Below are 14323 nucleotides of genomic sequence, written 5' to 3'. Positions count from 1 at the left end.
GGTAAAAGGTTGGGAGGCGAATCTATAAGCCCCTATCTTTCTCTGTGTCTGATTAAAACTTTGAACCCGTAAATATCGCGTGAGTGTTAGCAATTGTGAAAGACTAAATGATACTTGAGTATGTGGAGTTTGATAAATCAAAGCTCTGACATAGACTTTCCTGAAAATAAGATGAATTGTAATTGTTTGATGACTAATAAGATGGTTTCTTAGTTTTCAAGAAAATTTATGATCTATATTTTAACATGTGAATAGCTTGTTACTTGATCATGAGAAGCTTTATGAGATGAGCTACTGTTATGATATATAATGATGCTAGGAAAGGTGATTGAAATTATCATTGATCAAACTTGTGCACCTGCTAGCATTCACACTTCATAAATTATTTCTTTTATCATTTACCTACTCGAGGACGAGCAGGAATTAAGCTTGGGGGTGCTAATACGTCTCCAATGTATCTATAATTTATGAAGCATTCATGCAATTATATTATCTGTTTTGGATGTTTATGGGCTTTATTAAACACTTTTATATTATTTTTGGGACTAACCTATTAACACAGAGCACAGTGCGAGTCCCTGTTTTTCCCCTTGTTTCAGTGTTTCGCAGAAAAGGAATATCAAACAGAGTCCAAACTGAATGAAACCTTCGGGAGCGTGATTTTTGGAACGAACGCAATCCAGAAGACTTGGGGTGTACGTAAGGGAAGCAACGAGGAAGGCACGAGGCAGGGGGCGCACCCACTCCCCCTAGGCGCGCCCTCCATCCTCGTGGGCCCCTCGTGGCTCCCCTGACGTACTTCTTCCTCCTATATATATCCATATACCCTAAAAACTTTAGGGAGCAGAATAGATAGGGAGTTCCGCCTCCAGAAGCCTCCGTAGCCACCGAAAACCAATCTAGACCCGTTCTGGTACCCTGCCGGAGGGGGAACCCCTCACTGGTGGCCATCTTCATCATCCCTGCGCTCTCCATGACGACGAGGGAGTAGTTCATCCTCGGGGTTGAGGGTATGTACCAGCAGCTATGTGTTTGATCTCTCTCTCTCTCTCTCGTGTTCTTGAGGTGGTACGATCTTGATGTATCGCGAGCTTTGCTATTATAGTTGGATCTTATGATGTTTCTCCCCCTCTACTCTCTTGTAATGGATTGAGTTTTCCCTTTGAAGTTATCTTATCGGATTGAGTCTTTATGGATTTGAGAACACTTGATGTATGTCTTGCGTGGGATACCCGTGGTGACAATGGGGTATTCTATTGATCCACTTGATGTATGTTTTGGTGATCAACTTGCAGGTTCCGCTCATGAACCTATGCATAGGGGTTGGCACACATTTTCGTCTTGAGTCTCAGGTAGAATCTTTGGGGCACTCTTTGAAGTACTTTGTGTTGGTTTGTATAGATGAATCTGAGATTGTGTGATGCATATCGTATAATCATACCCACGGATACTTGAGATGACATTGGAGTATCTAGGTGACATTAGGGCTTTGGTTGATTTGTGTCTTAAGTTGTTATTCTAGTACAAACTCTATGATAGATTGAATGGAAAGAATAGCTTCGTGTTATTTCACTACGAACTCTTGAATAGATCGATCAGAAATGATAACTTTGAGGTGGTTCAGTACCCTACCATAATCTCTTCGTTTGTTCTCCGCTATTAGTGACTTTGGAGTGACTCTTTGTTGCATGTTAAGGGATAGTTATATGATCCAACTATGTTATTATTGTTGAGAGAACTTGCACTAGTGAAAGTATGGACCCTAGGCCTTGTTCAACACATTGCTATACCTTTTGTGCTCACTTTTATCATTAGTTACCTTGCTGTTTTTATATTTTCAGATCACAAAAACCTTTATCTACCATCCACATACCACTTGTATCACCATCTCTTCGCCGAACTAGTGCACCTATACAATTTACCATTGTATTGGGTGTGTTGGGGACACAAGAGACTCTTTGTTATTTGGTTGCAGGGTTGCTTGAGAGAGACCATCTTCATCCTACGCCTCCTACGGATTGATAAACCTTTGGTCATCCACTTGAGGGAAATTTGCTACTGTCCTACAAACCTCTGCACTTGGAGGCCCAACAACGTCTACAAGAAGGTTGTGTAGTAGACATCAGCCCATTGTTGGAATATACAAGCCAAGTTCTATAATGAAAAATTCCCACTAGTATATGAAGGTGACAAAAAATTAGACTCTCTATCATAAATATCATGGTGCTACTTTGAAGCACAAGTGTGGAAAAAAGGATAGTAGCATTGTCCCTTTTATTTCTTTTTTTCTTCTATTTTTTATTTTTTGGGGCCTTCTTTTATTTGGCCTTCCCCCTTTTTTATTTGGGACGATGCTCTATTAATGATGATCATCACACTTCTATTTATTTACAACTCAACGATTACAACTCGATACTAGAACAAAGTATGACTATGAATGCCTCCGGCGGTGTACCGGGAAGGGCAATGAATCAAGAGTGACATATATGATAAATTGTGCCTAGTGGCTTTGCCACAAATATGACGTCAACTACATGATTATGCAAGGCAATATGACAATGATGAAGCGTGTCATAAATGATACAGTGGAAAGTTGCATGGCATTATATCTCGGAATGGCTATGGAAATGCCATAATAGGTAGGTATGGTGGCTATTTTGAGGAAGATATAATGAGGTTTATGTGTGATAGAGCGTATCATATCACGGGGTTTGGATGCACCGGCGAAGTTTTCACCAACTCTCAAGGTGAGAAAGGGCAATGCACGGTACCGAAGAGGCTAGCAATGATGGAAAGGTGAGAGTGCGTATAATCCATGGACTCAACATTAGTCATAAAGAACTCACATACTTATTGCAAAAATCTACAAGTCATCAAAAACCAAGCATTACGCGCATGCTCCTAGGGGGATAGATTGGTAGGAAAAGACCATCGCTCGTCCCCGACCACCACTCATAAGGAAGACAATCAAAGAACACCTCATGTTGCAAATTTGTTACACAATGGTTACCATACGTGCATGCTACGGGACTTGCAATATTCAACACAAGTATTTCTCAAATTCACAACTACTCAACTAGCACAACTATAATATCACCATCTTTATATCTCAAAAGATTTATCAAGTATCAAACTTCTCATAGTATTCAATGCACCTTTTTATGAAAGTTTTTATTATACCAATCTTGGATGCCTATCATATTAGGACTAATTTTACAACCAAGGAAAATTACCATGCTATCATAAAGGACTCTCAAAATAATATCAGTGAAGCATGAGAGATCAATAATTTCTATAAAATAAAACCACCACCGTGCTCTAAAAGATATAAGTAAAGCACTAGAGCCAAAATTATCTAGCTCAAAACATACAAGTGAAGCACATGGAGTGTTCTAATAAATTCCTATTCATGTGTGTCTCTCCCAAAAGGTGTGTACAACAAGGATTATTATGGTAAACAAAAAAGCAAAGACTCGAATCATACAAGACGCTCCAAGGAAAACACATATCATGTGGTGAATAAAAATATAACCTCAAGTAAAGTTACCGATTGACGAAGACGAAAGAGGGGATGCCTTACGGGGCATCCCCAAGCTTAGGCTTTTTGTTGTCCTTGAATTTTACCTTGTGGTGCCTTGGGCATACCCAAGCTTAGGCTCTTTCCGCTCCTTATTCCATAATCCATCAAATCTTTACCCAAAACATGAAAACTTCACAACACAAAACTCAACAGAAGATTTCATGAGCTCCGTTAGTATAAGACAACAAACCACCACTTAAGGTACTGTAATGAACTCATTCTTTATTTATATTGGTATTAAACCTACTGTATTCCAACTTCTATATGGTTCATACCCTCCGATACTAGCCATAGATTCATCAAAATAAGCAAACAACACACGAAAAACAGAATCTGTCAAAAACAGAACAATCTGTAGTAATCTGTAGGTTTCGAATACTTATGTAACCACAAAAATTCTTAAATAAATTGGTGGACGTGAGGAATTTGTCTATTAATCATCTGCAAAAAGAATCAATCTAATCGCACTCTCCAGTAAAAAAAGGCAGCAAATCTCGTGAGCGCTAAAGTTTCTGTTTTTTACAGCAAGATCGCAAAAACTTCCCCCAAGTCTTCCCAAAGGTTCTACTTGGAACAAACACTAATTAAAAGCCTAAAACCACATATAAACAGAGGCTAGATGAATTATTTATTACTAACCAAAACCAAAAATCAAGAAACAAAAATAAAATTGGGTTGCCTCCCAACAAGCGCTATCGTTTAACGCCCCTAGCTAGGCATAAAAGCAAGAATAGATCTAGGTATTATCATCTTTAGTATGCAATCCATAGGTGGCTCTCATAATAGATTCATAAGGTAATTTAATTTTCTTTTGAGGAAAGTGTTCCATGCCTTTCTTAACGGAAATTGGAATCTAATATTCCCTTCTTTCATATCAATAATTGCACCAATCGTTCTAAGGAAAGGTCTACCAAGAATAATGGGACATGTAGGATTGCAATCAATGTCAAGAACAATGAAATCTACGGGCACATAATTCCTATTTGCAACAATAAGAACATCATTAATCCTTCCCATAGGTTTCTTAATAGTGGAACCCGCAAGATGCAAATTTAAAGAACAATCATCAAATTCATGGAAACCTAACACGTCATACAAAGTTTTTGGAATCATGGAAACACTAGCACCCAAATCACATAAAGCATAGCATTCATGATCCTTAATCTTAATCTTAATAGTAGTTTCCCACTCATCATGAATTTTTCTAGGAATAGAAACTTCTAATTCAAGCTTTTCTTCATAAGATTGCATTAAAGCATCAACGATATGTTTGGTAAAAGCTTTATTTTGACTATAAGCATGCGAAGAATTTAGCACAGATTGTAACAAGGAAATACAATCTATCAAAGAGCAATTATCATAATTAAATCCCTTAAAATCAAAAATAGTGGGTTCATTGCTATGTAAATTTTTGACCTCTTCAATCCCACTTTTATTAATTTTTTCATCAAGATCTAAAAACTCCGAATCATTGGGACGCCTTTTAACTAAAGTTAACTCATCTCCAGTCCCATCATTATCAAGATTCATATTGCAAAACAAAGATTTAATAGGAGACACATCAATAACTTTTAGATCTTCATCCTTATTATCATCAAGACTAGAAGAACACGCTGTTATAAAGCAAACTTTTTTAGCACGCATCCTAGCGGTTCTTTCTTTGCACTCATTGATATCATCCTTTGGTGGGATAGATCTAAGTTTCAAAGAAGCAACACCAAGAGAAATTCTATCCACGTTCCTAGCCAACTCATCAATCTTAGACAATTTTTCTTCAATCAAAGCATTGAAACTCTTTTGCAAACTAATAAATTCTTTAACATTAGACTCAAAATCAGAGGGCATCTTATTATTATTTCCATAAGAATTGTTGTAGGAATTACCATAATTATTAGAGGAATTGCTAGGATACGGCCTACGATTAAAGTTTCCTCTATACGTGTTGTTACCAAAATTGTTCCTACCAACAAAATTCACATCCATAGATTCATTATTATTTTCAATCAAACTAGACAAAGGCATATCATTAGGATCATAAGAAACACTCTTATTAGCAAACAATTTCATAAGTTCATCCATCTTTCCACTCAAAACATTAATTTCTTCTATAGCATGAACCTTTTTTACTTGTAGATCTTTCGGTGTGCCATTGAGAATAATTAACCATAATATTATCTAGGAGTTTGGTAGCTTCTCCTAAAGTGATTTCTAATAAAGTGCCTCCCACGTCTGAATCTAAAAGATTTCTAGAAGCAAAATTCAATCCAGCATAAAAAATTTGTATGATCATCCATAAATTCAAACCATGAGTAGGGCAATTGCGAATCATTAATTTCATCCTCTCCCAAGATTGTGAAACATGCTCATGATCTAGTTGCTTAAAGTTCATAATATCGTTTCTAACAGAGATGCTCTTAGTGGGAGGAAAATACTTAGAGATAAAAGCATCTTTGCACTTATTCCAAGAATCAATACTATTTTTAGGCAAAGAAGAAAACCAAGTTTTAGCACGATCTCTAAGAGAAAATAGGAATAGCTTCAATTTAACAATATCATTATCCACATCTTTCTTCTTTTGCATATCACACGAATCAACAAAGCTGTTTAGATGGGTAGTGGCATCTTCACTAGGAAGGCCTGAAAACGGATCTTTCATGACAAGATTTAGCAAAGTAGTATTTACCTCACAAGATTCAGCATCGGTAAGAGGAGCAATCGGAGTTCTAATAAAATCATTATTGTTGGTATTGGAAAAATCACACAATTTAGTATTATCTTGAGCCATCGTGACAAACAATCCAACACACAAGCACACAAGAAGCGAGCGAAAAAGAGGCCGACAGAAAAAGAGGGCGAATAAAACGACAAGGGTGAAGTGGGGGAGAGGAAAACGAGAGGCAAATGGCAAATAATGTAATGCGAGGGATAAGAGTTTGTGATGGGTACTTGGTATGTCTTGACTTGTGCGTAGATCTCCCCGGCAACGGCGCCAGAAATCCTTCTTTCTACCTCTTGAGCACTGCGTTGGTTTTCCCTTGAAGAGGAAAGGATGATGCAGCAAAGTAACGTAAGTATTTCCCTCAATTTTTGAGAACCAAGGTATCAATACAGTAGGAGACTACACGCAAGTCACCTCGCACCTACACAAACAAATAAGAACCTCGCAACCAACGTGATAAAGGGGTTGCCAATCCCTTCACGGTCACTTACAAGAGTGAGATCTGATAGAGATAATAAGATAAATATTTTTGGTATATGATATAGATTGGAAAATAAAGATTGCAAAATAAAATAGATTGGAAACTTATATGATAAAAGATAGACCTGGGGCCATAGGTTTCACTGGTGGCTTCTCTCAAGATAACATAAGTATTACGGTGGGTAAACAAATTACTGTCGAGCAACTGACAGAAAAGTGCATAATTATGAGAATATCTAGGCATGATCATGTATATAGGCATCATGTCTGCGACAAGTAGACCGAAACGATTCTGCATCTACTACTATTACTCCACACATCGACCGTTATCCAGCATGCATCTAGAGTATTAAGTTCATAAGAACAGAGTAACACATTAGGCAAGATGACATGATGTAGAGGGATAAACTAAAGTAATATGATATAAACCCCATCTTTTTATCCTCGATGGCAACAATACAATACATGCCTTGCTGCCCCTACTGTCACTGGGAAAGGACACCGCAAGATTGAACCCAAAGCTAAGCACTTCTCCCATTGCAAGAAAGATCAATCTAGTAGGCCAAACCAAAATGATAATTCAAAGAGACTTGCAAAGATAACAAATCATACATAAAAGATTTCAGAGAAGAATCAAATATTGTTCATAGATAAACTTGATCATAAACCCACAATTCATCTGATCTTGACAAATACACCACAAGAAGAATTACATCGAATAGATCTCCAAGAAGATCGAGGAGAACTTTGTATTGAGATCCAAAGAGAGAGAAGAAGCCATCTAGCTAATAACTATGGACCCGAAGGTCTGTGGTAAACTACTCACACATCATCGGAGAGGCTATGGTATTGATGTAGAAGCCCTCCGTGATCGATTCCCCCTCTAGCGGAGCTCCGGAAAAGGCCCCAAGATGGGATCTCTTGGTTATAGAAGGTTGCGGTGGTGGAAATAGGGTTTTCTTGGTGCTCCTGGATGTAGGTCGGTGGAGCTGCGAGGGGCCCACGAGGGTGGGGGCGCGCCCAGGGGGGCAGGCGCGCCTCCCTGCCTCGTGGCCTCCTTGCTCCTTTCTTGATGTCTACTCCAAGTCCCCTGTACCACATTTGTTCCAAAAATAACTCTCCCGAAGGTTTCATTCCGTTTGGATTCCGTTTGATATTCCTTTTCTGCGAAACACTGAAGTAGGCAAAAACAGCAATTTGCACTGGGCCTTGGGTTAGTAGGTTAGTCCCAAAAATATTATAAAAGTGTATAATAAAGCCCATTAAACATCCAAAACAGATAATATAATAGCATGGAACAATCAAAAATTATAGATACGTTGGAGACGTATCAGAGTCGGTCTACTAATCTTGGACGTGATGCCTATGTAATGATCATTGCATGGATATCGTCATGATTATTTGAAGTTCTATCAATTGCCCAACAGTAATTTGTTTACCCACCATTTGCTATTTTTCTCGAGAGAAGCCACTAGTGAAACCTACGGCCCTCGGGTCTCTTTCTCATATCATTTGCCTTTGCGATCTACTTTTCCTTTGCTTTTATTTTTAGATCTATTAAACCAAAAATACAAAAATACCTTGTTGCAATTCATTCTTATTTGTTTTATTTGGTGTTTGATCTATCAATCTACTACAATTTTATTCACGCCCGTTTGCCCATCTTGGGGCGCCGCTACCCGAATGGGATTGACAATCCCTTTTACACGTCGGGTTGCGAGTATTTGTTATTTGTGTGCAGGGGATATTTACGTTGCGTTGCTTGGTTCTCCTACTGGTTCGATAACCTTGGTTTCATATCTGAGGGAAATACCTACCGTTGCTGTGCTAAATCATCCCTTCCTCTTTGGGGAAATACCGACGTAGCTTCAAGCCGCCATCAGTCAGGTCCTGACGTAGGTCGTATGTGTAACCCGGAGCGCTGACTCCTTGCCTCTATGGTGAGGGAGCGTGGGCCGTTGTTCGGCATAATTAGCCTTTTTGTCCCGTCCATGTGGTGGTCGGTCCTGTTGATCAGCCTGATTGTATTTTGACGGTATTGGCGCAAGGGCCTCATCGTCGAATTGTGACAGTAGCCTGCATTTTGGATAACTCTCTGTCAAGCTCTCAAAGCCATATCCTTCTTCGGCGTCTAGGACCTTAGTCCATCTGTCATTGAGCGTGTCCTGTTCGGCTTTAATCTGTTATTGTTTCTTTCTCAGGCTTTGCGCGGTGGCGATGAGCTGTCGCTTGAAGCATTCTTGTTCGAGGGGTTCTCTGGGACAATGAAATCTTCGTCACTGAGGCTGACATCCTCTTCGGAGACAGGTAAGTAGTTACTATCTTCTGAATCTTCGCGATCGGCGAATTCTTTCTGGGTGAATTGACCCTCTTCCCTTTCATCCTGATCGAACGCAGGCTCCACGGGGTTTTGGGGGTCTTCGGCATTATCCGGAGTGTCATTGTCTCTGGTGCCGGTGTTGCTTTCCCTTTCTCGACACGATCGTGAGCGGCGCCGCTGACGCTGACGTTTTGGTGGTTCATCGACGGGCTTATCCTCATCTGGATCCTGAATGCCATCATCGTCCTTCCTCTCAGGGGTGTCCACCATGTATACATCATAAGTAGAAGTGGCCGTCCAACGCCCGGTGATGGGTGGGTTTTGACCTGGTTCGGCTTCGACATCATCGTCCATGCCATCGATGTCTTCAGAAGTGTAGTCTAGCATGTCAGTTAAATCCTCAACAGTGGTTATTAAGTGGGTGGTGGGTGGGACGTAAAATTCCACAGTCTCAGCCCCCCAGTTCGCACTGGGCGTAGTTCGGGGGTGACACCTCCGTGATGGCGAGATATTGCATTAAGTCCAATGCCTCGTTTAAGAGCGAGAGTTGGACGGGCGTCTGAGGATCTGCGGATCTAGGTTTGGTGGTAACCGATTGACCGAGCCCGAAGGACGCAGACCTCAAGAGTTCAGAGTTGGTGCCCTGAGGCGAGTCCGACTTCCCGATGATGGGGAGAGTCCCATTTGATTCTGGGTCCGCCGACGAATTTCTCGCATCTGGGTCTCCAGCTAGAAGCTCCATGATGGCAGAGAGTCCGGCGGGGTTCACCCTCCCGTCTTCGGACGAAGTAGTCCGGCCCGGATCTAAGGCCGAGGCGGACACGAGCGTCGACCCTTGGGCGGGATCTGCTAGTAGAACCGAAGGGCCTCCTTCGTGCGGGTGGGGAGTGGCGGCCGAAACCGTGAACCCCTTGAAGATGAGGTCTCCTTGGATATCAGCAATGTAGTTTAAACTTCCAAACCCGATCTGATGACCAAGGGTGGAGCTGTCGACCTGCTCGAGGTGATCGGTCGAGTTGGCACATAGCACGAAGCCACCAAACAGAAAGAGTTGACCAGGGAGAAAGGTCTCCCCGGAAACAGCGTCGTTGTTGATGACGAGGCGAGCCATCGATTCTTCTATTGACAAAACAAGAGAACTCCCAATGAAAGCACCAATGTCGGTGTCAAAACCAGCAGATGTCGGGTAGGGGGTCCCAAGTTGTGTGTCTGAGGATCGATGGTAACAATGGACAATAGGGACACGATGTTTACCCAAGTTCAGGCCCTCTTAAAGGAGGTGAAACCCTACATCCTACTTGATTATATTCGGTATGTGTATAGGGGTTACAAGAGTTGATCTACCTCAAGATTGTAATGGCTAAACCCTAGCTGTCTAGCCTATGGTTGTTCTGATAGCCTCTACGGACTAAACCCTCTGGTTTATATATACACAGGAGGGGCCTAGGGTTATACAGAGTCGGTTTACAAGGGAAGGAAATAATACATCTGGACACCAAACTTGCCGTCCACGCATATAGGAGTCCTATCCGGACACGGGGGATAGTCTTCTGTTTTATCTTCATGGCCCATTAGTCCGGCCCATATCGAATAGACCGGACACCCGATGACCCCCTGGTCTAGGATACCCTCAGCAGGTGACGGGCGTTGGTGTCAAGCTCAGAGATGTTCTGCTATCTTTTTAGTTTTGTCATGTCGGTCTTTACGTGACTTATACTTTGTTTTTCATGATATGAATGAGACATATTACCATGCAAAACACACACACATAGAGATAGAGATTCATTTCGTGAGAGACAAGGTAGCTCCGAGAGGTATGTGTTCTTCATGTTCCAACCAACGCTCAGTTTGCTGGTATCTTCACCAAGGGGCTTTGAATGGCATCCTTCATCGACATTTGTGCAGTCTTAATGTTGGCGAGCCCGCCGTTGACACTGTGCGGGGGTGGGGGGGGGTATGGGGTGTACCACGATCGGCAACAGTTATACCACGATCACCCATATTTTCCACTAGTCTGTAGACTTCGGTTGTACTCGGCTACTATATGTAATCCCTCCCTGTACTCTGAATCGACGAGGAGACCATTCCCTGAAATTACACTAATTAGGGTCACAATAGACGAGCCAGACCAGCGCCGGCGGGAGGCACAGGAAACCCTAGCAGATGGGTGTCCTCGTGTACGAGCGAAGGGGTATGAGCCTGGGTTGATTGCGAAATCATTGGTATACACTTTTTACCGGAAAGTGCTCTTCTGCTCTCAAGCTCAAATGCTCCCTGATGAACAGTAAAATAAAAATAGTAAAAAATACAAAAAAATGTAAATGTTTTTTGTGGTAAATTTTGACAAATATTTTATGCGCTTGACAAATTTCAGCATGAAAGGACATTCGTGGACGCCATGGAAAAAAAGAATCAACGCTCCAAAATGCTTTCAAAACTAGCATTTTTGGAGCATCGTTTGTTTTCACGACTTCCATGAATGTTATTTCTTGATAAATATTTGCAAGCCCACAAGACACTTGAGAATGTTTACCACAAAAATATTCAGATTTTTTTCATTTTATGTACTATTTTTAATTTAATTTTCATCAAGGAGCATTTGATCTTGGTATCAGATACTCCGTGTCCTTTTTACCTCATTTTCCTTTTTATTTTCATGTGTTTCACCAATGGATGTGCCCTTGATGTATATTAGATACCGTTCATATTTTCCTTTACACCTATGGCATACCGATGTAATGCATGATTTTCTTGTGGTATAGACATCGTCAACGGATCTGACATTTAAGTTCGTTTGTATCTTGCATATCCTTATACGTCTCCATGTTGTACAAAATTCATTGATTATGTGGAATTGACTTTGTATATGTTTGAATCACTGATCGGACATTTAGTTCCATAGCCGGAACTATGGCGCCAGTATCCTCGACAGTGTTCCATTGGCACCAACAAAGTTGAAACCATGCCAAGCTCAAAAACAAAGTTTTGATCTAAACGCCCTCCATTGCCACTTTCAAAGTGGCGATATACTTAGCCTCTGTTGTAGAATTCACCACAATATCCTGCTTGGAACAATTCCAACTTACTGTGTCACCACTATGTGTAACCATAAAACCCCGATTGAAATCAAAATTGACCGGATCAATGATGAAGATTGTAACTACTTACATGGTTGGTCCTAATCTTCATTATGTCAAATGCACTCTTGATCATGGTCTGTCCATCACTCCGTCTGCTCCTACCTCTCTCACATCATACATTGATGCGATTGGGCAGGATGCCCGGACACTCGTTGGTCCACTTCTAGTTATTGTGTGTACTTGGGTGATAATTTGGTTTCTTGGTCTTCAAAAAGGCAAATAACCATTTCCAGGACATCTGTGGAAGCAAAATATCGCTCTCTCGCTCATATAGTTGCCAAAACAGTTTGGCTTTGTCAACTTCTCACCGAGCAGCATCGCCATCTTCATCAAGATACCATCGTTTATTGTGACAATGTACCAGCTGTGTATATGTCTTGTAACCATGTTCAACAGGTAGAAACTAAGCACATAGAGATAGAGATTTATTTTGTGAGAGACAAGGTAGCTCGGAGAGGTACCTGTTCTTCATGTTCAAAACAACGCTCAGTTTGCTGATATCTTTACCAAGGAGCTTTCGATAGCATCTTTCATTGATATTCATGCAGTCTTAATGTTGTCGAGACCACAGTTGACACTGCGCGCGGCGGCGGGGGGAGGGGGGGGGTGTTAGTCAGCACACCACCACACCACCACACACGCGCACATGTGTGTACATCGGACAGCATTAATCCTGTAAAACTTCTTTCATATTACTGTACATCGGACAGCACACCACCACATCCGCGCACATGGGCAACATTTTCTTGGCAGACTTGGCTAACTTGTGCCGAGATGGTTATGCCAGACTGGAGGCTAGCTAGGTGGTGTGCCTTGCCCGCAGAGCTACAAGATACTGATTCCTCCTTTCATATGCTACAAGATACTGACTCCTCCATTCATATCCTACAAGATACTGATTCCTCCTCTCCGGGCTACGGTTGATTGATAATCAAACCCCATTGCCTAACTAGGCACTAGCAGCCGTTAATCTCTTTGATGCCACATGCACGGATGTATATCCAATTTGCTATATATACACCCCGGCCGAGTTGTGTCTGCACAGAGCACCACATAGGCAGAGAATCACGCAATCAAACCAAAGTGAGAGACCAAGAGAGATGGCGTCCAAGGCATTCCCTGCTCTGGTCCTTCTGGCGCTCGTCTGCGGCCAGCTTGTGGTCGACGGCCATGCCCAGCCCTACACCGGCGGCGGCCGCATCAGGGGAGGAGGATCTGCTCCCGGAATGCAGCCACCGACTTACCCCACTGCCCATGCCCACTCCTCCACCATTGGTAATCTACCTCTGTTGTTTCTCCGTTTGCTTGCCATTGATAAACCATTTCATTTTCCTGTCATTTCCCTGGTTCTGACTGTTGTTTGTTTGCATGGTCTGTGAATATGGCAGGAGAATACGATGGAGCTGGAAGGCCTTCAGCCGTGGAAGAAGACAAGGCCTTCATGGTCAACAGCCTGCCGGCGCACGACCGCCCGCTGCCTGTCCCGCCTACCGGTCACTAGTCCGTCGAGGCAACGCAGTCGAGCTTGAGATCAGCGGCCCAGTGGCCAGCACTAATAATAAGAATAAATTTGTGTGAAGTTGTCCTGTGGTGACTCTGTTTCTGTCATCAGGGGTGTAAAAGCAGAGTACACCGAACTACTAATAAAAGTATTGTTGAGAAAGTTGGGACTTCACAGTGGTTTCAAGAGAACATATATAAGTTTGTTCCGAAATTCCGTTTACATCTTACCATGAACATAATATGGATGTATCTAAATCGTGCATGAACGTTTTCGATCTTGCACTGTTGTAATTAAAACTGTACATGGTTGAAACTACGACGACGTCTCGAACGAAACGATCCTAATCACTTGTCCTTGAGTTAGGTAAAGACTGCAAGCATATCGCAAAAAGAAGAACCGATATATACATCCCGGTTCCTCACTTTTGGCCAGATACCGCAACCATCGATCTGTATCTAGAGGCAGAAATACAGCAGTACGTTATGTAAATAAACTAGTATTAGAGACATGCCGTGCGATAGTTTGCATATTTTCTGTGCTGATCCATTTTAGCTAAGAATCATCATGTGAACATCGTAAA

The 14323-nt window shown here is 41.7% G+C and overlaps 1 long non-coding RNA gene across 1 annotated transcript; it reads left to right on the top strand.

The window, feature by feature from the left end:
- Window positions 1-13268: 13268 nt before the first annotated feature.
- On the top strand, window positions 13269-13902 carry LOC123131275 (uncharacterized). Its single transcript, XR_006464124.1, has 2 exons — window positions 13269-13514; window positions 13628-13902. It is a non-coding gene; the product is annotated as an uncharacterized lncRNA (long non-coding RNA).
- The last annotated feature ends 421 nt before the right edge of the window (window positions 13903-14323 follow it).

This window comes from Triticum aestivum, chromosome 6A (genome assembly GCF_018294505.1).
Source record: "Triticum aestivum cultivar Chinese Spring chromosome 6A, IWGSC CS RefSeq v2.1, whole genome shotgun sequence".
In the NCBI taxonomy this organism is placed as follows: Eukaryota; Viridiplantae; Streptophyta; class Magnoliopsida; order Poales; family Poaceae; genus Triticum; species Triticum aestivum.
This window is presented reverse-complemented; position numbering and strand designations above follow the sequence as displayed.